This window comes from Dama dama, chromosome 21 (genome assembly GCF_033118175.1).
Source record: "Dama dama isolate Ldn47 chromosome 21, ASM3311817v1, whole genome shotgun sequence".
Lineage (NCBI taxonomy): Eukaryota > Metazoa > Chordata > Mammalia > Artiodactyla > Cervidae > Dama > Dama dama.
Window position 1 is genome coordinate 72,958,475 of NC_083701.1, and position 26,127 is coordinate 72,984,601.

Consider the following 26,127-nt stretch of genomic DNA (forward strand, 5'->3'; position numbering starts at 1 on the left):
CTCACAATGTGGGAGACCCAGGTTTGACCCCTGGGCTGGGACGATCCCCTGGAGAAGGAAATGGCAACCCACTCCAGTATTCTTGCTAGAGAATCCCATGGACAGAGGAGCCTAGCAGACTACAGTCCATAGCACTGCCTAGAGCCGGACATGGTTGAAGCGACTTAGCACGCAGGAACACGTGGCTGTGGAACTTCTATAAAACCACTATAAAGGGTAGAGCACTGCTCTATGGAAAGTAATAGAGAGACTTACCTAGTCTAGTTGGGTCAAAAATATTCCAGAAGAATAAGTTGGGCAATGGGGAAAGGGAGGATACCAGTGTTGAAGGTATAAGGAATTTCATGCCCAAAGGTCCAGAGTCAAGTATTCAAGAAAGACTGAAGACTATAAAGAAGGTCCAGACAAGTCAGAGCAGAGAAGGCAAGGAGGAAACAGGAGTGAAATGAGGCCAAAGGGACAGAAAGGTCACTTTTGACAAAGTGACAAAATCCTAGGGGCACTGTAATCTCTGTTAAGAATTTTAGACTTTGCCATAAGAAAAGTTAAAGTCATCCAAAGTTTTTCACTATGAGTAATAACTACAGGGATTTGCATTTTTTAAAAATTCATTCTGGCCATACAAAGGAGGATGGATTAAAACTAATGCACTGAGATCAGTTAGAAGGCTATTAGAGCAGATTGTACAATTTCATCTAGCAGGTCGAGTTTTTTAAATAAGTTTGGAATATATTTAGTGAGTTTTACAGGTCAAGAAAAAAAGCAGTATAATTCAGTCTCAAGAAGACTCCTCCATTGGAATAATGCTGGTATCCACCAGTATTAACACTATCGTAACAGAAGAGACTTCTTTTGTCAGGATTGCTGACTAGACCACTTTAAAAGTTTTCCAGTCCAAACTAATTGTGACTATATTTCAGTTACTGTCAAAATGCTAGCCAGAAAAAAATAAAATATAAGAATTGCCCTACTATTATCCTCTTTAACATATATTTTAGGTTGTACTCTTTCCTTATCTAATGTTAGGATCAAGGAAATAGACAAACTTAAATTTCATTAGGTTAGCTCTAACATTTCCATGATCTGAGGGGAAATAAATGCTTTTAGCAAAGTCACAAATAGTTACATGTGTCAGGTGGATAGATGAGGAGGTATAGACATATATATATAGCTGTATTTCAGTATCTATCTGTAGCTTATATATCTACTTATCTGAAGTAGATGTATACATAGATATTGAAATAGATAACAAAATTTATATATATGTCTAATATAGCTATATCTAATATTTATATCTATTTATATCTATATATATCTAATATTTATATCTATATCTAATTTTATATCTATGTCTAATTGAAATATATATATTTGAAAAATCTAGACATATCTGTAGTTAGCTACTGAAATATACTATTTTAAATATTTTAATTTTTTAAAATGTTGTTTTTTTGAAAACTGGTAATAAACATGACAATATGGAGAAAATCCTTTAGGTTAGGCATTGAATAAAAGAAATAATAAAATGCATGATGTTGTTAATTACGTACTTCCTTATTTGTTTTATGGAAGAAAAAACTTTGACACTGGAATTGATTTTTTTTTTTGCTTTGTTTTGTTTTTTGAACTGATTCTTTAAACTGATGAAAACTGTTGTTTGGTCCCTAAGTCATGTCCAACACTGCAACCTCAAGGAAACCAGCACACCAAGCGCCTCTGTTCTCCACCACCTCCCAGAGTTTGCTCGAATTGATAGTCAGGGATGTTATCTAACCATCTCATCCTCTGCCGCCCCTTTCTCCTTTTTCCTTCAATTTTTCCCAGCATGAGGGTCTTTTCCAATGAGTCAGCTCTTTGCATCAGGAGGCCAAAGTATGGGAGCTTCAGATTTAGGATCAATCCTTCCAATATATATCCAGGGTTCATAACCTTTAAGATTAATTTGATTTCCTTGCAGTCCAAAGGACTCTGAAGAGTCTTCTCCAGCACCACAATTCAAAAGCATCAGTTTTTAGTGTTCAGCCTTCTTTATCACCCACTGTCACGTCTGTATATGACTACTAGAATAATCATAGTTGTGACTATATGTACCTTTTTTGGCAAAGTGATATCTCTGCTTTTTAATACATTGTCGGTTTGTCATAGCCTTCCTTTCAAGGACCAACTGCTGTTTAATTTCAATCACCTTCCTCAGTGTCTTTGGAGCCCAGGGAAATAAAATCTGTCACTGCTTCCACTTTTTCCCCTTTTTTTTGCCATGAAGTGATGGGACCAGATGACAGGTCAGGTGGTCTGGTATCCCCACCCTTTTAAGAATTTTCCACAGTTCATTGTGAGTCACACAGTAAAAGACTTTAGCATAGTCAATGTAGCAGAAGTAGATGTTTTCCTGGAATCCTTTGCTTTTTCTATGATCCAATGGATGTTGGCAATTTGATCTCTACTTCCCCTGCCTTTTCTAAACCCAGCTTATACATCTGGTAATTCTTGGTTCACGTACTGCTGAAGCATGTTGGGGGGCTTCAAGCATAAACTTATAACATGCAAAATGAGCACAGTTGTATAGTAGTTTGTACATTCTTTGGCACTGCCCTTCTTTGGGATTTGAAAGAAAACTAACTTTTTCCAGTCCTGTGGAAAATTTGCTGATATATTGAGTGCAGCACTCCAACCTACATCTTTTAGGATTTTAAATAGCTCAACTGGAGTTACATCACCTCCATTAGCTTGAAGTGAAGTGAAGTGAAAGTTGCTCAGTCGTGTCCAACTCTTTGTGACCCCGTGGACTGAGTCCATGGAATTCTCCAGGCCAGAATACTGGAGTGGGTAGCCTTTCCCTTCTCCAGGAGATCTTCCCAACCCAGGGATAGAACCCAGGTCCCCCAAATTGCAGGCAGATTCTTTACCAGCTGAGCCACAAGGGAAGCCCATAGTAATGATTTCTAAAACCCACTTAACTTCACACTCTAGGATGTCTGGCTCTAGGTGAGTGACCACACCATTGTGGTTATCTGCGTCATTAAGATCTTTTTTGTATAGTTCTCTTGTCTATTCTTGAGACCTCTTTTCAATCTCTTCTGCTTCTGTCAAGTCCTTATTTTTTCTGTCCTTTATCATGCCCAAACTTGCATGAAAATTTCCCTTGATATCTCCAATTTTCTTGAAGAGACCTCTAGTCTTTCCCATTCCATTGTTTTCCTCTATTTCTTTGTATTTTTTATTTAAGAAGGCCTTCTTATCTCTCCTGCTATTCTCTGGAACTCTGCATTCAGTTGGGTATATCTATCCCTTCCTCCATTGCCTTTAGCTTCTCTTCTTTCCTCAGCTATTTGTAAAGCTTCCTCAGACAACTGTCATTTTGCTTTCCTGTATTTGTTTTTCTTGGCGATGGTTTTGGTCACTGACTCCTGTACAATGTTGTGAACCTCTGTTCATAGGTCTTTAGACATTCTGTCTACCAGATCTAATCCCTTGAATCTATTTGTCACCTTCACTGTATAATCATAAGGGATTTGATTCAAGTCAAAAGGGATCTTGATTATAAAATCCCTTATAATCATAAGGGATTTTGACCCCCAAAATAACTTGAATTTTTCAATAAGGAGCTCATGATTTGAGCCACAGTCAGCTCCAGATCTTGTTTTTGCTGAGTGCATACAGCTTCTCCATTTTTGGCTGCAAAGAATATTATCAACCTGATTTCAGTGTTGACCATTTGGTGATGTCCATGTGTACAATAATCTTTCATGTTGTTGGAAAAGGGTGTTTTCTATGACCAGTATGTTCTCTTGACCAAACTCTTTTAGCCTTTGCCCTATTTCATTCTGTACACCAAGGCCAAAGTTGCCTGTTACTCCAGGTATCTCTCCATTTTCTCCTTTTGCATTCTAATCCCCTGTGATGAAAAATATATCTTTTCTTGGTGCTAGTTCTAAAAGATCTTGTAGATCTTCCTAGATGTGGTCAACATCAGCTTCTTCGGCATTGGTGGCTGGGGGATAGACTTGAATTACTGTGATCTTGAATGGTTTGCCTTAGAAACAAATGGAGATTATTAAGACTGCACCCAAGTACTGCATTTCAGACTCTCTTGTTGACTATGAGGGCTACTCTATTTCTTCTAAGGGATTCTTGCCTTATACTACAGTAGATATAATGGTCATCTGTATTAAATTCACCCATTCCCATCCATTTTAGTTCATGGATTCCTAAGATGTTCACTTTTGCTGTCTCCTGCTTGAGCATATCCAAAGCAGCTGATTCATAGACCTAACATTCCAGATTCCTATGCAATATTGTTCTTTACTTCATCAGACTACTTTCAACACTAGACACATCCACAGCTGAGCATCATTTTCGCTTTGACCCAGCAGCTTTATTCTTCCTGAAGCTATTATTAATTGCCCTCTGCTCTTCCTCAGTAGCATATTGGAGATCTCCTGACCTGGGGGGTCATCTTCCAATGTCATATCTTTTCCCTTTTCATACCATCAATGGAATTTTCCAAGCACAAATACTGAAGTGGTTTGCCATTTCCTCCCCCAGCAGACCACATTTTGTCAGAACTCTCCTCTATGACCCAGCCATCTAGAGTGGCCCTGAAAGGCATGGCTCATAGTTTCATTAGTCACACAAGCTTCTTCACCATGACAAGACATATATAATTATTGAAATATATATTGAAATTTATATCTATTTATTTGATCAAAATATATATATTTGTTTGCAGAATATATAAACATATCTATAGGTAGCTATTGAAATATAGCTATATAACTAATTTTGTTTAATGTTACATTTTGAAAGCTGGTAATAAAAATGACAATATAGAGAAAATCTGTTTGGCTAGACTTTGAGGAAAAATAATACTGCACTGTATGAGTTTGTCTTCCCAGATAGCACTACCGGTAAGGAACCTGCCCACCAATGCAGCAAACACAAAAGACACGGGTAAGATCTTCCATCCCTGGGTAAGGAAGATCCCCTGGAGTAGGAAATGGCAGCCCACACTCCTTGGCGGCTCAAAGAGTAAAGAATCTGTCTTCAATGCAAGAGACCTTATTGCATGAATATGTGTGTATTTATGTATTTTCTTTTCTTGTTCTTGAAAGTTATCTCTTACTAGACTATAAGCAAATAAAAGTGAGGTTTTATTACATTCTTTATTATTTGTTGTTCAGTCACTAAGTCATTTCTGACTCTTTGTGACCCATGGACCACAGCACACCAGACTTACCTGTCTTTTGCTATCTCCCTAAGTTTGCTCAAACTCATGTCCATTGAGTCAGGGATATCGTTCACCATCTCCTCCTCTGTCGTCCCCTTCTCCTCTTGCCTTCAGCCTTTCCCAGCATCAGGGTCTTTTCCAATGAGTCAGTTCTTCACGTCAGGTGGCCAAAGTATTGGAGTTTTCATTTCAGCATCAGTCTTTCCAATGAATATTCAGAGTTGATTTCCCTTAGGAGTGACTGGTCTGATGTACTTGCTGTCCAAGGGACTCTCAAGAGTCTTCTCCAAACCACAGTTTGAAAGCATCAGATCTTAAGCTCTCGGCCTTCCTTATGATCCAGCTCTCACATCTGTACATGACTACTGGAAAAACCAGTAGTTTATATGAACTTTAGCTATATGGACCTTTGTTGGCAAAGTAATATATCTGATTAAACAACTACCGGAATTCATGCAATATAAATCCAATCCTTTTATTTGTTATAATTATTCTCAGAGCTGTCTTTCTAGTATACTAGAAAGCTATTTTTATAAAACATGCAATTCTACTACAGTGTAAGACTTTATAACTTTTTTTTTACTATAATATAATCAATTAATTAAGGAATATGAAAAACATTATCTCCTAAATACTGGTTACTATGTGATTTTAAAAGGATGTTAGGACTTAATGGGTAGTAAAACTTTGTGCCTTGTGTTTTTATAAAATGTGTAATAAGAATGATAAGCTGCACTGTGTTCATCTCTTTGACCATGGTTTTAGGAAAAGAAAAGTCATATTCTTCATTATCAGCACTGGCTTTGTTCAGTGACATGGTAAGGTTCAGAATTATGGAATTTTGTTATTTAAAATAACTCCATATTGAAGTACCTATAGGAAAAAAACTCCATTATTTTGAGGATGAAATTCTCTAAATCTCAATCTTTCTCTCCACTGGAACAATGATTTCATAAAATGATTTTGAACATTGTGAGGTTCTTAGGAACAAACTTTCGTCATAGCAAGAGTGTATTCTGAGGAAGTAGCAGAACTAGCCATGCTATTACAATTCGGGTCATGACAGTTACTTCTTAAGTACTCCCTTTTACATTTCTACTTTCATTTTATATCTCTATAATGCTTCCTTCTCCCTCCACGGAAAAAAATGAATACATATAACAAGAATAACTAACATTTGAAGAGCATTTTGACATTTTCAAAGCAGTTTCACTTATACTGCTTCACGTAATATAATAACAGCACTGTAAATTCAAATCACTGTTTTTCTTATTATTTAGTGAACATGAGTAGCCTCAGATTTCAAGATAATACTGATAGTGTCAATGTCAGATACAGCTTAAGCCAGATATCATTTTCCTCTGTCCTGCCATTCTACATGAGAATAGAGAAATAACACTTTTTAAAATTGACTATTGTTTATGGTTATCTTTATTTTTCATAATTTATGAATCCAGCAAAAATAAGAAACCAGTAATATCTGCTTTATCTTGCACTGTAAATATTCATTTAAAACTGAAAAGTCAGTAAATATTAATGTAAGAATTATGAAAAAGTAAATTTTAACCTAAGTTAACAAACTGACTTAATCCTTGACAGACTGAATTCAGTGCAAGCAAGATTTAATTAAGCTTATTACTGAACTAGATATTCAAATAATTAAAGACCAAGGGAACATAATAAAGAAATATAATCATATTTTCCAGATGGGTAAATCCCAATATTTCCATCTAGCACTGTCATGTGGAGCTCAATTGGAAACAGAAGCAAAAAAAAAAAAAAAAATGCCCCTTGTATCTAGACTTACCAAAATACCTCCCATATTTTGAGCCATGAAAAATATTAATAAAAAGGTCTATACTAAAACTCATGAGTGAATATAAAACCCTGCATTGCCTAATCTGTTCACACACCATTGTCAACCTTCATAAATCCACCTAGTAGGGACCCGACCACCCAGTGGTTCAGAAACTGTGAACAGATGGAGAATAACAGGACTTGTCATTGAATAAAAACGCAGAATCATAAAACAAATCAAGAAAACACATCTATTTAAAATTTTGACTTTTTTTCATGATAGATTTTTGCATTTATTTTTATTTTTCAAAATTTTTGCATTAAAAATATTTTATCTTGACTACTGAGATTTTTGGCACATGCTCTGGCACCTCCTCTGAATCCCAGCCCTGTCTCCAGGTACATTGATGAGTACCACCGAAAAGACACGACTGAAAAGCTGTAACTATAACTTGAAATAATCTACCTCAAAAACGAAAAATGCCTGGTATAGTACACCAGACATATTAGGCTAATGAGTTCTTAAGTCAGACTTCCAAATCTAAATTTTAACTTCACCCTTAAGCAACATCACAAGGATGATTACTGAAGCCTAGTTCATAGAATATGCCTCTCAACTGGGAGATTGCTGTTAGAAATACTAGAGATACATTATACAGAATTAACTCTATAACCATAAAGCTGGCAACATTTTCATGACATAGAAGGTAATTGAGAAAAGCAATCCAGAGTGCATCAATAGTATCCCAATGTTGTAAAATAATAATAAATCTTTCTGATCATATACTTATCTATACAGTGATGTGTTAGTATTTTTTAAAAAATCATATTTAAGGAGAAAAGGTGGAAAGAAGCCCAATTTCTAAATGATAGTTTACAATAAATGTCCATACAAAGCATGCATGTTTTGATTTCACTTTATAAAAGCATACATGTGTTTTAAAGTTATATTAAAGACATACTTGAATGAATGATCACAGAAATGTTAATGGTGATAATATCAAAGTTATGGGATTTAAGGTAAATATGTTTTATGCTTAATGTTTCCAAGTAATATTGAATTTTTTCACAGAGAGCATGCATTATTTCTGCTACCAAAAATTTAAAATATTTTATAAGATCACATAACAGCAACTGAATTTAAGCTTCAGAAATTGACTTACAGATTTTGTTTAAAATGATAGACCAAGCATGGATTGTGATTCTCTTAGCAATAAAAAATAAACATTAATTACATAATTATATACTCTGTTGAAAAGGGGAAAGTATTGTGTGTGTGTGTGTGTGTGTGTGTGTGTGTGTGTGTGTGTGGTGCAGATGCAGAGATGCTGACGCTGGCTGTCCATGGGAAACTTCTCTCAGAGAAGAATATTTAAGGGTAAACAGAAGTATGAGGAGGAGCTGCCCATAAATTTTTGCAGCAAGAATAGCTGGGAAAGAACGGCCCAAATGGAAATAACCCTATTTCCCAACCGTTCTTGTCACAAAAACTTATGGCTGGCTCTTCCTTATGTTTCTTTCTACCCTTAAATATCCGTGTCTGAGAGAAGCTTCCTGTGATCAACCAGTGTCGGGAGCCCTCAATACCACCCCCAACAAAATGCATTTTTCCTTTTCCAACAGAGTATATAATCATGCATTAAATCTTTATTTTTTATTTTTACTAAGAAGGATTTTAGGGAGGGAGACCCAAGAAGGAGGGGACCCATGTATACATAGAGCTGCTTCTCTCGTCCAGCAGAAACCAGCACAATATTGTAAAGTGACCACACACTACTTAAAGAAAGAAAGGAAGAAAGAAGCACAAGTGCAAAGGTCAGAAGTCCTGAGGAGGAGCAGAGAAGCTGACCAGAGACCGGAGCACCAGAGAACAATGAGAAGAGCCGACCTCAAAAGAACCGGCAGGACCAGGCCCCCCAGGGCACTCTTGGACTCGCTTAGGTTAGTTTTCTTTTTATTGTTTTGTTTTGCTTTTAGTTTAGATTTTATTAGAAGAGTGATGGTACATCAGTGAACAGATTTAACTGGAGAACCAATGCAATCCTGTCTGTGTTTTGAAAAGAGCATTCTAGCAGCTGTGTAGATATGTCTATACCAGACTGCAAGGCAGAAGTAGCAGACACCAAGACCCTGCAAAGGAGGCCATCACAGTATCCCGATGGCAAGCTGATGAGAGATTGACGTCAGTGTGACTGGAATGAAGCAGACAAAACCAAGATGTATTTTGGAGAGAAACCTAAAAAGACTTACCGACGTGCGGTATTATTAGGTATAATGCTTACATTTGTCACTTCAGTGACTCTTGTTCTGACTTATGGTGAGAGAAGGAAATGGAAAATAGACAGCTTTACAGTCCTTGACAGTGAGGCAGGTGGGCAGTAAAAACTTAGAGTTCTATTTTGAGTTTGATAAGTAGGAGATGCCAAAACATCAGTTCAATACATGAATGTAGAGCACATGAATGTAGAGAAAGGTCACAGCTAATTTCTTTTTTGCAAACTCCCAATGGCTAAAACTTTATTTCATGTCACAGGTTTATAAGCTCTGACTTAGAATTTTTACTTGCAGAGAGTTATAGTTAGGAAATAAAAGTGTGGACATGAATTCATTTACAATAATTATATCATACATAATAGCAAAGAAACTAGGTGAATGTGCATAAATAAGGAACAATATTACAAAGAAAAGCCAGACAGGTTTTGGTGACTTGTTAGTTGTGAACGCTAGGAAACAGGATTTCAGAATCATTCTTAGGTTAGCAACCTGTTTTGAGTAAGCAATAACTTATGTAGAAAAATATCAAGAAATTTGAATAGAAATGTGGATTGTTTTTATTAAATATTAATATTGAAACCCTAGTGAAAATTGTCCAAAGAGTTTTAAAATTGTGGGACTTCTATTTGTCAAGATTAAAATTTGAGAAAGAAGTCAAAATTATGAAAAATCAGAAATTTTTAATTTCCAGACCTGTAACTTAACTATATGAATTTGATTACTCAAATTCTTCTAAATAATTTATAAATTTCCTTGCAACTTTAGCATACTGAACAATATTAAGCATTAAAAATTAATTTAAAAAATATCCATTGAGTTTCTACAATGTGGGTCAGTGTTTAAGGATTTTTCTTTTACTATTCCCATGGTAAGTATATGTTTTTGCTTGCTTTATTTTCTTTCATGGAATATCTACTTTAGCTTAGACTCAGGAAAAAACAAAATCCTGCTCCTGAATCAATCTGTCCATCTCCCTCTTAGTGGGGATGTAAATTGGTGCAGCCACTGTGGAAAGCAGTATGAAGTGTCCTCAAAACTTTAAAAATAAAATTGCAATCTAATCCAACAACTCCACTTCTGGGTATTTATCTGAAGAAAATGAAAGCACTGATTTAAAAAGATATATCCATCTCTGTGTTCACCACAACACTTTTCGCAAAACGCAGAGACAACCCAAGAGCCCATCAAGAAATGAGCAGATAGAGAAGATGTGGTCTGTTCGCCTTTTTGCTGTCGCTGCCCTTCAGCTGCAGGGTCGAGTCTGACTCTGCCACCCCGTGGCCTACATCACGCCTGGCTGCCCTGGCCTTCGCTGTCTCTGGAGTTTGCTCAAACTCATGTTCATTGAGTTGGGGATTCTACCCAACCATCTCATCCTCTACTGTCCCCTTCTCCTCCTGTCTTCAGTCTTTTCCCAGCGTTACAGTTTCTTCAGAAGAGTCTGCTCTTCACACCAGGTGGCCAAAGCATGGATCTTCAGCTTCAGCATCAGTTCTTCCAATGAATATTTAGCTTTGATCTCCTTTAGGATTGACTGGTTTGATCTCCTTGCTGCCCAAAGGAATCTCAAGAGCCTTCTCCAGCACCACAGTTTGAAAGCATCAATTCTTGGGCTTCCAGCCTTCTTGATGGTCTAAATCTCACATCCATACATGACTGCTGGAAGAACCATAACTTTGACTATGTGGACCTTGGTAGACCAGATGCCATGATTAGTTTTCTGAATACTGCGTTTTAAGCCAGCTTTTTCTCTTTCCTCTTTCACTTTCATCAAGAGGTTCTTCAACTCCTCTTCACTTTCTGCCATTAAAGTGGTGTCATCTGCATATCTGAAGCTGTTGATACTTCTCCTGGCAATCCTGATTTTGGTTTGTGATTCATCCAATCTGACATTTTCCATGATGTTCTTTTCATATAAATAATCAGGGTGGTAATATATGGCCTTGATGCACTCCTTTCCCAATTTTGAACTAGTCCATTATTCCATGTCCAGTTCTAACTTTTCCTTCTTGACCTGTATACAGGTTTCCCAGGAGACATGTAAGGTGGTCTGGTATTCCCATCTCTTTAAGAATTTTTCACAGTTTGTTGTGATCCACACAGTCAAAGACTTTAGTGTAGTCAGTGAAACAGAAGTAAATTTTTTTGAAATCCCGTTTCTATATATGTGTGTGTATGTGTGTGTGTGTAAATATTTATATGAAGTGAACGTGAAAATCACTCAGTTGTGTCCAACTCTGTGCATCCCCACGGACTATACAGTGTATGGAATTCTCCAGGCCAGAATACTGGAGTGGGTAGCCTTTCCCCACTTCTCCACGGGATCTTCCCAACCCAGGGATCAAACCCAGGTCTCCCTCATTGCAGGTGGATTCTTTATCAGCTGAGCCACAAGGGTGGCCCAAATATATATATATATATATATATATATATGTACACACATATATATATATATTTGTATATATATATAAATATGTATGTAAATAAGCAATGGAACATTACTTAACCATAAAAAGAATGAAATCTTGCCATTTGTGACAGTATGAATGCACCTAGAAGATATTGACCTAAGTGAAATGTCAAAGAAAAGCAAATCTTACGTGATTTCGCTTTTATGTGGCACCTAAAAAACAGAACAAATGAATAAACCTAACCAAGCAGAAACAAAGTCATGGATACACAGAGGAAATAGGTGGTTGTCAAGAGAAATCAGTATGGGAAGGAGAGAAATCAATCTGAGGGAGATTAAGAGGTACAAAGTTTGTCACAACATAAATGAGCCATGGATACAAAATGTACAGTGCAGAGAGTATAGTCAATAATCATGTAATATCTTTGTGTAGTGACAGATGACTAGGCTCATCATGATGATCATTTTGTGTGCTAAAGTCACTTCAGTTGTGTCTGACTCTCTGTGACCCCGTGGACTGTAGTCCTCCAGGCTCCCCTGTCCATGGGATTCTCCAGGCAGGAATTCTGGAGGGGTCGCCATTTCCTTCTCCAGGGGACCCTCCCGACCCAGGGATTGAACCTGTGGCTCTTGTGTCTCCTGCACAGGCGGGTGTGTTCTTTACCACTAGTGCCACCTAGGAATTCCCATGTTCAGATGCATGTGGATATAAAATCACTATGTTTTGTACACAAACTAACATAATGTTGTAGGTCAAAAAAAAAAAAAGAGGGGGGATGTCTAATATTTAGTTATAAAAAGACCCTGCAATGTGTTTAAACACTCAGCATATCTGAATTAACTCCATAAAGACCCTTACAGAGCAACACTTCCACACCAAGACCTAAGTATGAAACTGTTTTGTAATCTAATAAAATGCTGCTCTGTGTCTCCTCAGGTGGTGCTAGTGCTAAAGAACCCTCCTGCCAATGTAGGAGACACAAAAGATGCATGTTCGATCCCTCGGTCAGAAGGATGCCCTGGAGAAAAACATGGCAACCAAATGCAGTATTTTTGACTGGAAAACACTTGTCCATTCCATGCACAATGGAACCTGCCAGGCTACAGTCCCTGAGTTGCAAAGAGTCAGACATGACTGAATGACTGAGCCCACACACATACACAAAATGGTGCATTCATCACATTTTGGCCTTTGAATTTTGTATTCCATAGCTTTACAATGTTCTGGATAAAGTAATGAAAATGTTATTGTGTGTCAATAATATGATTTTTTAAAAATTTTTTTCTGTACTTGAAAGTGGATATGTAGTTAGATTTGCCAAGTTACTTGGTAAGGCATACCTGAAAGCAATAAATTGTCTGAATAAGTTACGCTCAGTGCTATAGAAACTGATTTAGAATTTCCAATTCTTCAATAGTGTTTCTAACAATTTTTTAAATTCTCTATTTTCATTATTTCTGGAATTCTAGACTGCTTTCATGTGCATTCAATTATTAGTTTGCTCAATATTCTCTAAGTTTTTTTTTAACTAAGCAGGTCATGTGTATTTTTGTCATGTAACTACCTTATATTGTCATGAAAAAGCATAGGGGTGATTGCAGATTGTCTGTCACTGTCAGCCTCCCCTTCTACCTTTCATAATAGAATCCCCTGCAAGTTTTAGCTGTGAGACAGCTGCCTCTCTTCCAACTGACTGTGTCAACAAGTGTAAACTCTTGCCAAAGTATAGTGAAAGAAAGTGATGTGGATAATTCCTGATTACATGCATAAAGGGGAGATTGTTTTCCCTCCCCGTCCACTCTTTCTCCTTGCATATGTATATGGAGGTAACCCTATCTTTTTCCACTTAAGACTCTCATATATATATACATGAGATAGCAAGTAACATGATGAAAGCAAATTTAGCTCCTGAATATCTTGCTGAAGCTAAGGCTCCTGCCAACCTAAACTTCTCTAGTCTGTTACACAAGCAAATAAAATAAAGCTTAGATTATGTAATTCATTGTATTTTAGGATCTCTTTGTTAGAGCAGATAAGCCAGTTCCTATAAACAAGATGCTTGAATTAAGGAAATACACCACACAGTTCAATCATCAAATATTGATCTCCATTATATTACATTCTGGATTTTGTAATTGTCATAAGACATTGTCTCTGGTTAAAAATTTCTGCTTGGAGAAAACTTTAAATGAAGCCTCATCTAGTTTAGGAGTCTTCCCATAACTTAGTTGTTTGACTCAACGTCTTACTAATTCTACTATACAGATTCCTTTAAAGATTTATATTCTGACTTAAAGTGATCTAAGTAAAGATTGACTATTGGATAAAGTACATTTTTAAATAATTTAAAAACATCATGACTACTGCTTTAAGTTGTTAACAACATTGTTCTAGAAGAAAATATTGATAATTCAAGAACTTAGTCAATTTTGACCCTCATGATAAAAGTCACTCTGCTATAAATGCAGTCATGAGCATATCCATGTACTTTTATAAAGTATTTCATTTTCAGATGATGTTGATGGGCATTGTTTCTTGATAAAGCTAGAGCTGAAGAAAATGTAAAGTTCTTTGTGATTTTTCCATCCTTCTGTTGTTTATACCTATGGTAAACAATGTATTTTTGTATTTAATTATCATATTTTAGAAAAATATACAATCAATTTTGGAAATGAGTCTTTATAATACTATTTGTGTAAAAATAATGGCATATAAAAACACTTCAAAATGACAAAGCTACTTTTTTTTTTTATCCATTTATCCACCCTATGTCTTTTGATTGGAGTATTTATTTCATTTACATCTAAAGCAATTGTTGATAGGTATGTAATTATTTGGGCTTCCATGGGTAGCTCAGCTGGTAAAGAGTCTGCCTGCAATGCAGGAGATCCCAGTTCGATTCCTGGGTTGGGAAGTTTCCCTGGAGGAGAGAGAGGCTACCCACTCCAGTATTCTTGGGCTTTCCCAGTAGCTAAGATGGTAAAGAATGTGCCTGCAATACAAAGACCTGGATTCAATCCCTGGTGGGAAGTTCCCCTAGAGGAAGGCCTGGCAACCCACTCCAGTATTCTTGCCTGGAGAATCCCATGGACAGAGGAGCCGGGCGGGCTACAGTCCCTGGGGTCACAGAGTCAGACAAGCCTAAGCACAGCACGTGTAATTATTTACAGTTTGCTCTTTGTAGTCTGATAGGTTTTACAGCTCTGCTCTCTCCCTTTCTGTTTCCTTTTTTATCTTCCTTTGTGATTTGATGACTTTAGTGTTTTGTTTGCATTTCTTTTCCTTTATTTTTTGAACATCTGTTATAGGTTTTTGGTTTCTGGTTACCATGAAGGTCATATATAACAACCTATGCATAGCGCAATCTATTTTAAGATGATAGTCACTTAATTTGTGTGCATTGCCAAAGCAGCACCTTTCTACTGCCCTCCCCCATCATTTGATGTCTTATTTTGCATTTTTTGTTTCATGTATCTCATAGCTATTTTAGGTATAAATGATTTCGCTTGTTTGTCCTTTAAATGTCATGCTCAATTTATAGATGGTTGACCTACTACCTTTACTATATATATGCTTTTATCAGTGATGTATTCTTCTTTCCTTGTTTTCTTATTTCCAGTTATGGCCTTTTCTTGTCCATTTAAAGCCCCTTTAGGTTCAGTCTTCTCAGCGTCCACCAGCAACACCTCTCTGCCAGCACTGCAGTGCCAACTTGGGCTGGCAGCCCTCTGTGGGCAGAAGCAGGCAGCTGGACGGGGAGCTGATGGGAGCAGAGGCGGAGCGGTGGGCAGGCTGTGGTCCGGCAGCTCTCTGGGGCCGGCGTGGTGCCCCAGCCTTCTAAGATGAACAGCGAATTCTGTGTTTATCAGAATACTCCCTCCATTGCACTGGGGGCACATGCATCTTCAGTGGGACTCAAAATTCCTGAAGAAATGCTTTTGTGAAAAGCTGGCAATAATTTCTTTAAAATCTCTTAGTTTTCCTTTTTGCTGTGTTTCAGAAAGACATCAAGCAACTATGAACAACTTCAGTAGTGAAGAGTTTGACTGTCATTTCCTGAAAAATGGCTTTACTGCAAAGACATTCTGGACCAAAAAAGATTAATGAAATTTGTTTTGATGATACAGATGCTTTCCGTGTGGCAGACCGAAAATACATTTTAAAGAAATAATTGAGATGGTTAAAAGCTCTTCCACTGGTCATCCCCTTTAATGCAGTCAAGTGCAATGAGAGCAGAATCACCATGAAGACCTGCGCTTCCACTGGAATAAGATTTGACTGTGCCAGCAAGACTGGAATACAGTTGGTGCAGAGTTTTATGGTGCCTCCAGAAAGGATTATCTATGTGAATTCTTCTAAGCAAGTGTCTCAGACTAAGTATGCTGCCAATAATGGAATCCAGATGGTGACTTTTGATAGTGAAGTTGAGTTGATAAAAGTTGCCAGGGCATATCCAAAGGCAAAGTCGGTTTTGTGGGTTGCCACCAATGATTCCAAAGCAGTCTGCCACCTCAGTGTGAAATTTGGCCCCAGAGTCAAAACTAGCAGGATTCTTTAGGAATGGGCAAAAGAGCTAAGTATTGATGTCACTGGTGTCAGCTTCCACATGGAAAATGTCTGCACTGATCCTGAGACCTTCATCCAGGCCATCTCTGATGCCTGTTGTGTCTTTAACATGGTAGTTGGCTGACTTCAATGTATTTGCTGTATGTTGGCGGCGGCTTTCCTGGATCTGAGGGTGTTGTGGTTTAGCTGTGGTTGCCTCAGGCAGGCTGATGGGTGGGGTTGGCTCCAAGGCTTAGCCTCAACTACTGCTATTGTGCAGCTGCGGGGGACTGGCCCCCCAACACGGTTGTCTGTCAGGCCTGGCTTCTGCTGCAGGAGCGCTGATAAGACAGGACTGGCCCCTGGACTGGCTGCAAGCTGATAACACCTGTACCGGCACCCTGGTGCGGGGGCTGGCATCCCAGAAACCAGGAGCTACTCTGGAGGGAGATTCGTGCTGGCAGAGGCTCCCACTAAGTGGAGAAAGGTTGGCTTCCTGGAGCAGGAGCCACTATTAAGGGGCACTGGTCCTGGTCAGCATGGACTGCCCGGTGGAGGGGGGGTGGGAGTCACTTTCAAGGCCAGCGTGAGTGGTATGGGTGGGGTGGTACTCAGAGGAATTCTGCGCTGGGGCCAAGCACATGGTATTAGGTACCTTGATGGAGAGTGAGAAAAAGGTGCCCAGCTAAGTGGATGGATTGATCAAAACGAAACAAAAAAAGGAGCCTGCTGGCATTTTTGTCCCTGGAGAAAGTCCCACCAGATCTCTGCCTTTCTGGCTCACTTCCTAAAATTAGCAAATGTATCTCCCCTTCATTTGACTGCTTCTCAAGCTCTCGCCCCTGTGCTGGGCCTTGGAGCAAGTTTATGTATGGATCAAGAGCAGAGTCTGGGCTTCCTACAGCTCTCAGGCTCCCCCAGATATACACCCCGTGGTTTTCAAAGGCAGAATTATGGGCCCTCATCTTCCAGTGCGAGTTTTCCCAGGTAGGGATCCCAGCATGGGGTCAGTTAGAGGTCCCGCTCCTTGGGGGACCTCTGCAGCTTTCATAACCCCCCTGCTTTGGGGTCACCTCTCCTTGGGTGTGGATTCTGACTCGACCACATCTCTGACCCTCCCAACGTGGCCTTGCCTTTATACCCTCAGTTGTAGGAAATCTGTTCTGCTAGTCTTCAGGCTGTTCTCAGAAGACGGTTGCCTTATATGTGGTTGCAGTTCCAGTGTGTCCTTGGGATGATATGAGCTCAGGATCTTCCTACTCTGCCATCTTGATCCAGACACCCCACTCTCTCACTTTTAAATTCGCCTTTTAAAATTACTGTTTAGGTTCACCTTTTTTTGGTAATGTATTTTTTAATGCATGCATTTTTTTAAATTGTGAATTTACTTGTGAATCAGTCTTTATTTTTGTTTGTTTAATGTTGTGATTCCCCTTCACTCATTTCTCCCACCCCCACCTCTTGCCTCCAGCAGCCACTAATGTGTTGTCTGTATCTATGAGCTTGGTTTTTGACTTTTGATTTGTTGCGTTATCTTTGTATTCCACTTATAAGATAGATCGGGTGGTATTTGTCTTTCTCTATCTGACATTTTCGCTTAGCACACTACTGTCTTGAACCCAAGGCATGGAGAAGAATTCTCTTATTGTTGCTTGTGTTGGGATATATATAGGGGTTTTTTGACATATTAAAAATACAAGCACTTACTTTGATTTGTAAGTCCTATTATATCACTGGTGATAATAAGGGTAGCCCAGCTCACGTGCTTGATCACAGAAAGCTCCAATAGCCAGAAATGCGTTAAGTGATTTAGGAAACAGCTTAGCGGTGGCTCCAGCCCAGCCATGATTCTTGGAAGAAATGGACCAACTGCCATGGGTTAACTGCAGAAGGTGCTCTTCAGAGGTCATCAGAAACTGTCTAGAAGAACAATTCTCATACTGTGGCAGACGGAATGGATATTCATCCAGCAACACAACCTTAACAGGCATGACAGAAATTTGTCCCATCTCCAAGAAGAAGGCAAACGTGGAAGTCTGCATTCCTTCAGCCACCATCCCACTGCAGCCTCACAGAGCCACAAGGACAGAATGCTCACAGCCAAGAGCCCTGTCTCCCACTGCACCACACTGCGTTTCATCAGTCAGCACTCAATGCTGTAATTCTGCTTTCTATAGGGGCTAGAAGAATAATTTCTGAATCAGGCCATTTTTTTTTTTTATATCTTAGGAAAATTCCAAAAACATATATGTGGTTTTGTTTTTTTAAGTATAACTTTTAGACTAGCCTAAAAAAAAAATAGCCTTCTACTTCATTTAAATTAACAAAGGCCACTTGGAATCACAAGATAGAGTTTGAAGGATCATACACTGGAAAGGATTATGGCAAGTACTGTTAGAACTGATTCTATGCTTACGTGGAATTCAACACTAACCTTTCAAAATCTATGCAACTAAACACCCAATGAAACCAGGCAATATGATACACTCAGTTTGTACTTTAAAACTTAGAGTTTAGCACCTTGTTAACCACAAAGGAAAAAAAGATTACTAGAAACTTTTTAAAAAGTGAAAGAAGTAATGAGTGTCATAAGCCTCCCTCAAATTGTATAAAAGATTTATAGCTTGATCCTGCTAAATGGTAACTGGCAGGCTATTAAATTGTGTGGAAAATGAGATATGTTATTTTCTGCATAATGTAACTTGCATAACAATGAAGGTGTTTGCTAAGGAATGCTTCTGTTTTAGTTCTTGCTCACTGCCTTTAACTCCAGAAAGTTTATTTAATGTAAACTCTTAAATTGATATTATGCTGACAATTGTTATGTAGCACTATGAACTGATTAGACTAAGCACTATCTCAGAGTAAAAAGTCTTTACATACAGTATCAGAGTATTTATTACTTTACTGTGTAGCAACAAGCATCTGTCTTTGGACAGAGTCTCCAGCTCCCCAGTTTATCTTAATAATTACTATAACTTGCTATTGAGCATAAGCTTCATATAGTTTCCCACAATACCTCTGACAACACCGCACAGTGACAGTAATTTTGATATACTACATAATCCATTTCAACAAAAACACTTATTGAGGGTTCAGTATTATCTAGAGACATTCTAAGAGCCTTATTTACTTAATCGTCTCATGACCCTAAAGCCCAGATCTTATTATGAACCCCTCTTAGCAAAAGAGGAAATTGAACCAGAGGGATGTTACATAACTTATCCAAAGTCCAGACTGCTAAAGTGTGGAGTCCATATTTTACACCGAGCAGTTTGACCCAAGAGAGATCAAGCCTAGGGCCAAATGAATAACACTCTTGGTATACTCTACCTTCTGAGGATCGGACACTATCCTAAGCTCTTGATACACAATAACTCATTACATTTTGTATAAAAACCTATTACATCTCATTAAACAAACTGTAAAATTTTTTAAAAAAAGTATAAGTTTAGTTACATGCTCATCATAATATAATGCAGTAATTAGTGAATCCAAAATCCATCTATGTGATTCAAAAGCTTATGTGATTGACAAGGAGAATGAATGGCCAATTCTTCAGTTTACTGCAACTTCATGAGATGTATTAAAGAGAGAAATCACAGCTCTTTATCCATGCCAAACATTTTTTTAACTTAAAAAATCAAACTGCTTTGCACAGTAAAAGGAAAAATAGACAAATGTGCTATGAATGAAAATATGTCAATTATATAGACTTCAGAATTCCAAACTCTCAAGATCTTGAGATCCCTCTGCCCAGCCTGAGCTTGTTTAGCAGGAAGAGTGGCCCTGGGAATCCAGTCAAGTCTCCAGGCAAAGCCCCCAGTGTGTAGGCACTTGAGAAAGGAGATGGGGAAGGGCAAGGGAAGAAAATCAATAAGTGTCTTTTATGTCAGCCATAGCACCATCTGCTGCACTCTGAAGAATGTACAAAGAAATCAGATATATCTCTAAATGTAGTCAGTTGTCAATTATTCCAGGTATCAGGGTGGTCATAACGTGGAATACCAATGTACCTGTTAACTTTGGCCAAGATGGTCACCTTATGACTGTTACCTTCGGCCTGCATTCTGCAGTCCAGTTGACATCAACTCACCCACTGATGTGAAGGGTTTTCTTTCCTGTTGTTTCCACTAGGCACTCTCCATATTTATTTTTTATTTTCAGATTTATCAAAATGTATATATGTGTATTATGATTAGTCACTCAATCGTGTCCAACTCTTTGCAACCCTATGGACTATAGCCTGCCATGCTCCTCTGTCCATGGAATTCTCCAGGCAAGAATACTGGAGTGGGTTGCCATGCCCTCCTCTGGGGGATCTTCCTAACCTAGGGATCAAACCCAGGTCTCCCACATTGCAGGCAGATTCTTTACCATCTAATATGTATGTACACACACACAAAAGATCTTATTGAATATTCAAAGTTAGCCAGACAGACCAATGATTAAAAAAAAAAAAAACACATCTGATTAGAAAAGAAATAGTATTGATAATCAAGTTTAAATCTCAGATATCAGATGGTGCATAAACAGTTGCTGATAAATCTACATTAACTTGCTTTTTGGAGTGGGCTGTTTTTTAAGATAATGTTCATCTGCTGGTCAATCTGCCATTTAAGCTCATAGGTACAGAGGCTTCCTCTAACTTTACTATCTAAATATCTCTCCCACACAAGGGGTCACAAACTCATTTAGCTCTGTGCCTTAGACTTTCACCAAAGTCTAGATCCTGGACCACTTCCCTACCCAAATGCATGTGGAAAATAAATGTATTCTTCCTTTTTTTTTTTTTCCTTTTACTAGAATTCTAGTAGGGAACTAAGTTTCTGACTCACAAATGCTATATAAAGCATGCTTCTGAATTTGGTCTTTGATAGAGAAATGAAAAGGGAATGACAGCACCATGATTTTCTGTTCTTTATTCCCGTAACAAACCGAAACCCCAATTAAGATTAAAAATAAACTTGTCAAAAGGCCTCCCATAGCAGCATTCTTTGAATATACACCCCCTGCAAAAAAAATATTTGAAATAACAAAGACATATCTATGTATGTGGTATGTGTCTGATTACAAGTATATTTTATCAGATACACTTAAGCTATCCTGGAAATAATTATGAACCAAATGAATTATTAGTTGACAAAACAAGTGGAAGCTCTTCAGTTTCATTTGTAAAATGATGGTGATTGTATTCACCTTAAAGAGCTATCAGAAGAAGCAAATGAGACCTTGTGTGCAAAGTACTTAGCATAGAGTTACTACACATTAGGCACATAATGGGGTTAAATGCTGGTATTGAGTGGGACTGCTACCCACACACTCTCCTTAAGAGTGACTGAGACTAGGACTTCAAATATCACTAAATGTGAACAACCGCTATACGTGAATTTCTGGACTGTAAATGTCTCTCAACTTTAGAAAAATATACATAATCTAACAACTGTACACCTCTACCTGGGTGTTTCTAAAGCATGTTCAGCTCAGTGTGCTGGAAATAAAGTTGTACACTTTCATCAAACCAAATACAATTCTCTCCATTCAAAAATCTGTGAGTTGTCCCAGGTTTTCTCTATTTCACATCACATACCTCTTGGCTCCTAGTTCTGTTGATTCAGCTTTCTAACTAAATCCCACACCCCTAGCTCCTTATTCATATCGCCACTGCCATTGGTGTAGTTCAAGATCTGATCATTTCTTGCCTGGATTCCTAATTGATTTCTCAACTTCCACGTGTGCCCCCTTCAGCATATCTTCTACACTGCCATTAAAACCTTCAAATGCAAGTCTGACCATGTTGCTCACTGATAAAATACTTCAGTGACTCCCAATTACCTACATAATAGAGATCAAATTATTTAATATTTGGATCTCTTGGAAGACAATAAATATCACCTTCTTGCTTGCCAAACTGTGAAGATAATAAGAAACTAAAGAATAAGAAATAGGTAGCTAAAATACTCTCTTTATTACTAATGAAGATATGATTGTTTTTATTACTTTTTAATTTTTTATTTTATTTATTACTTTTTATTATTTTTTACTTTATTATTAATGAAGCTTTTTCTATAATCAGAAAAACTATCCCTCCCAGCCCTAGGCATTGCTGAACAAGAGTATATTTCCCCACCTGGAGAGGGTGCTCCCTTCTGGGAGCATATTTCAAGTGGAACAATGGTTTCTCCTAGGATTTTTAGTTTTGGGCCTTACATTTAAGTCTTTAATTTTCAGTTGATTTGTGTGTGTGTTTTAAGATAAGTATGCAATTTCATTCTTTTGGATATGGATATCCAGTTTTGCTAACAGCATACATTGAAGAGATTATCCTTTGTGTACTCTTGAAGACTTGTGATGTACACCTGAGTTTATTTTGGGGCTCTCTATTCTGTCACATTGGTCTATATGTCTCTCTTTATGGCAATGATTCCTTGACTATGACACCAAAAGCGTAGATAACAAAAACAAAAGTGGATTAGTGGAATTACACCAAACCAAAAAACTTTTGCATAGCAAAGAATGGTGAAAACAATGAGATCAAATATTTGCAAACAATATATCTGATAAAAGATTAATATCCAAAGCACATGAACAACTCCTCCAACTTAACAGCAAAAAAAAACAAAGGAGCCAATTAAAAAAACAAAATGGGTAGAGGACTCAAATAGACATTTCTCATATACATGGACAATGCATGTAAAGATACTCAACATCACTAATCATCAGAGAAATGCAAATCAAAATCATAATGAGATATCACCTCACATTTGTTAGGATGACTGTTATGGAAACGAAACAACAAAACAGAAATGACAATCATTGATGAGGATGTAGAGAAATGGCACACTGTTGGTGGAAATGTAAAACGGTGCAGTCACTTTAGAAAACAGTATGAAGAGTCCCCAAAAGATTCAAAACAGTGACACCATATGATTCAGCAAACTCAATCATGAGCATTTATCCAGAACTCTAACCACTAACTGAAACCACTAGCTCAAAGATGTGTCTGCATTCCTATGTTCATTACAACACTAATCACAGTAGCCAGGATGTGGAAACAATCTACTACCCACCAGTGGATAAAGAAAATGTAGTACATATAGTAAATAAAAATATATAGTATATGCATTAGCTCTGAAGAAAAGGAAGAAAATCCAGTCACATGTGGCAGTATGGATTAGTTTTGAGTATATTATGCTAAATGAGATAAACCACTCAATGAAGGACATACTGCATGATACTATTTATATGAGGTGTCTAAAATAGTCAAACACATAAAAAGATAGCAGCATGGTGATTCCTTGGGCTGGGGGAGGAAGAAATGGGGAGTTGCTTTTCATTAGGTACAAAGTTTCAGTTATGGAAGATAAGTAGACTTTAAATATCTGCCGTATAGCACTGATACCATGATCGACAATGCTGTATTGTGCGCTCAAAAACTAAAGAAAATAGATCCCATGTCAAGTGTTCTTTTTATCATGAATAAAAGCTAGGTTGAAAAGAGGAAAAATGATGAAAGTATGTCAGAACTTCCATTTAAATATTTCCTAATTTACCTCTCAGAGAGGTGGTTCTCAACCCCCTTAGAGTGGAATGAGTGATAAGGCCTGATATATAACCAAGTGGGGCTCCTTTCAACTGGAAGAAAGATCAGTTATGCTCTTCCCTAACAAGACAGGCAGACCAAGACCTTTTTGATCTAACCTGCAGCAGTTACTTCTGTAGCTTCCTCCTCTGACACTTCCTATCACCCAGTTTAGGTAGGTCCTAGTATCAATTCCAAACTGTGTTTCATAGAGTCTTAATTGGTTTCAACCCCTGACCTCCCCCCATAAAAAGGAGGATAATAAAGGAAATTCTGTGATAAAGCAATTTTGAAAAAATGCTGGATCAAATAAAGATAAACAGTGTTAAGTTATTCACTGTAGGTATTTTCAGATCTTTTACTGTGCTAAGGGGCATGTGACTTTCCAAGAAGGGGACAGACAATACACCTGTTTCCAGATCTTCTTGCAGGATGTTTTCTGAGGCATTCTTTGGAAAATGCTTCTGTAGTAAAAACATTCCATTCACAGTTCGAAATGTATCTTGTTCTCTCTTGTCTCTAAACCACTGGACATGCTGTCCCACTGCTTACATGCACTTCCTTTCCTCCTTAACCAACTCCCCATGGCCCTTTAAGATCCAATCCAAGAATCATCTCTTAAACCTTTTTCAGTTCTTAGACTTTCCTCCTTATTTTCCTACTTATGTGTTTCTTTAGAGCTTCAGGCTCTCACAATTATATCACTTTTCACTCTGTGTTACTGTTGGTTTTATTTGATTTTCCATAATTGAAGATACTAAAGTTAAGAAATTTTTTTTTTAATTTTTTTATTAGTTGGAGGCTAATTACTTCACAACATTTCAGTGGGTTTTGTCATACATTGATATGAATCAGCCATGGATTTACACGTCTTCCCCATCCCAATCCCCGCTCCCACCTCCCTCTCCACCCGATTCCTCTCGAAACATCCCACCCTCGCCTTCTCCCACAGAGTTCAAAAGTCTGTTCTGTATTTCTGTGTCTCTTTTTCTGTTTTGCATATAGGGTTATCGTTATCATCTTTCTAAATTCCATATATATGTGTTAGTATGCTGTAATGTTCTTTATCTTTCTGGCTTACTTCACTCTGTATAAGGGGCTCCAGCTTCATCCATCTCATTAGGACTGGTTCAAATGAATTCTTTTTAATGGCTGAGTAATATTCCATGGTGTATATGTACCACAGCTTCCTTATCCATTCATCTGCTGATGGGCATCTATGTTGCTTCCATGTCCTGGCTATTATAAACAGTGCTGTGATGAACATTGGGGTGCACGTGTCTCTTTCAGATCTGGTTTCCTCAGTGTGTATGCCCAGAAGTGGGATTGCTGGGTCATATTTGTATCTTGGATCAAAAAATGTTAGGCATTTGATAAATCAGTGTAGAAAGAAGAATTCACTGGGACTTATTTGGGTGTCAATTCCAATTGAACATGATGCTCTGCGCCAGTTATCCTGAATTTCATTCTCTTTAGCCCAGTTTCTTGTCTCTCTGGTCTTTTCATATACTGTTTCTTCATTATGGAGTGCTGTAAAGCTTCTGTCTACTAAACTCCTTATTTATTAATCATGCCTTTTTGTCCTTCTAAGTTCTCCCAAAATGAGATAAGATGTTGATTTTTGTACAAGTCTCAAAATATAGTTTATCTCTCTACAACATGTTATTGCTTGTTTAATTGCATATTCTATCTAAATATAGGAACCATGTCTACCTTGCTTACTGATGTGTCTCCCTTGTCTGACATGGTATTTGATACAAGGTAGGTGAGCAACAAGTAGTCATTAAATGAATGAGCAATTAATTATGTTTCTCACCCAGGCTCCAGGCAACATTCTGGAATTTTATAACATTTATTTCATCAATGTCCCATGACACTGTCTGCTTTTAGGTAAGTAAGGTGATAGGTGAATATTTTACTTTTCTTTTTTCTTATTCCCGGTGCTTCTGTCCATAATTTGTTACCTGCCTGCTGGGTCATGACTTACAATTCAGTGCCTACCTCCTCCACGTCATTCTGCAGTCTTTCTCTACAAATTGTAGCTTAAAGGTCCCTCGGGTTAACTAGAGCATGCAAAAGGCTGAGAAACTCTACAAGGGTTTGTTTCTGTTGACATTAAAGGAGTAGGTCACACCATATCCAGAAAACTCATGTGGAAATGGCAGTCTGATATATCTCTTCAGCTAGCAAAACAATTACAGATAAGCAATTTTCTTTCCCAAGAGACTAGTAAAGTGCTTTCTCCGTGTCGCCTTCCACTATTTTATGTTGTGATGAGTAGCTAACATTTT

The 26,127-nt window shown here is 37.8% G+C and overlaps 1 protein-coding gene and 1 pseudogene across 1 annotated transcript in view; one reads left to right on the top strand and one right to left on the bottom strand.

Moving 5' to 3' along the window:
• The window catches only part of CNBD1 (cyclic nucleotide binding domain containing 1), a 384,488-nt gene that overhangs the window by 156,154 nt on the left and 202,207 nt on the right, over positions 1–26,127 (bottom strand). The window lies entirely within an intron of this gene.
• Positions 15,727–16,461, top strand: LOC133042877 (ornithine decarboxylase-like; annotated as a pseudogene).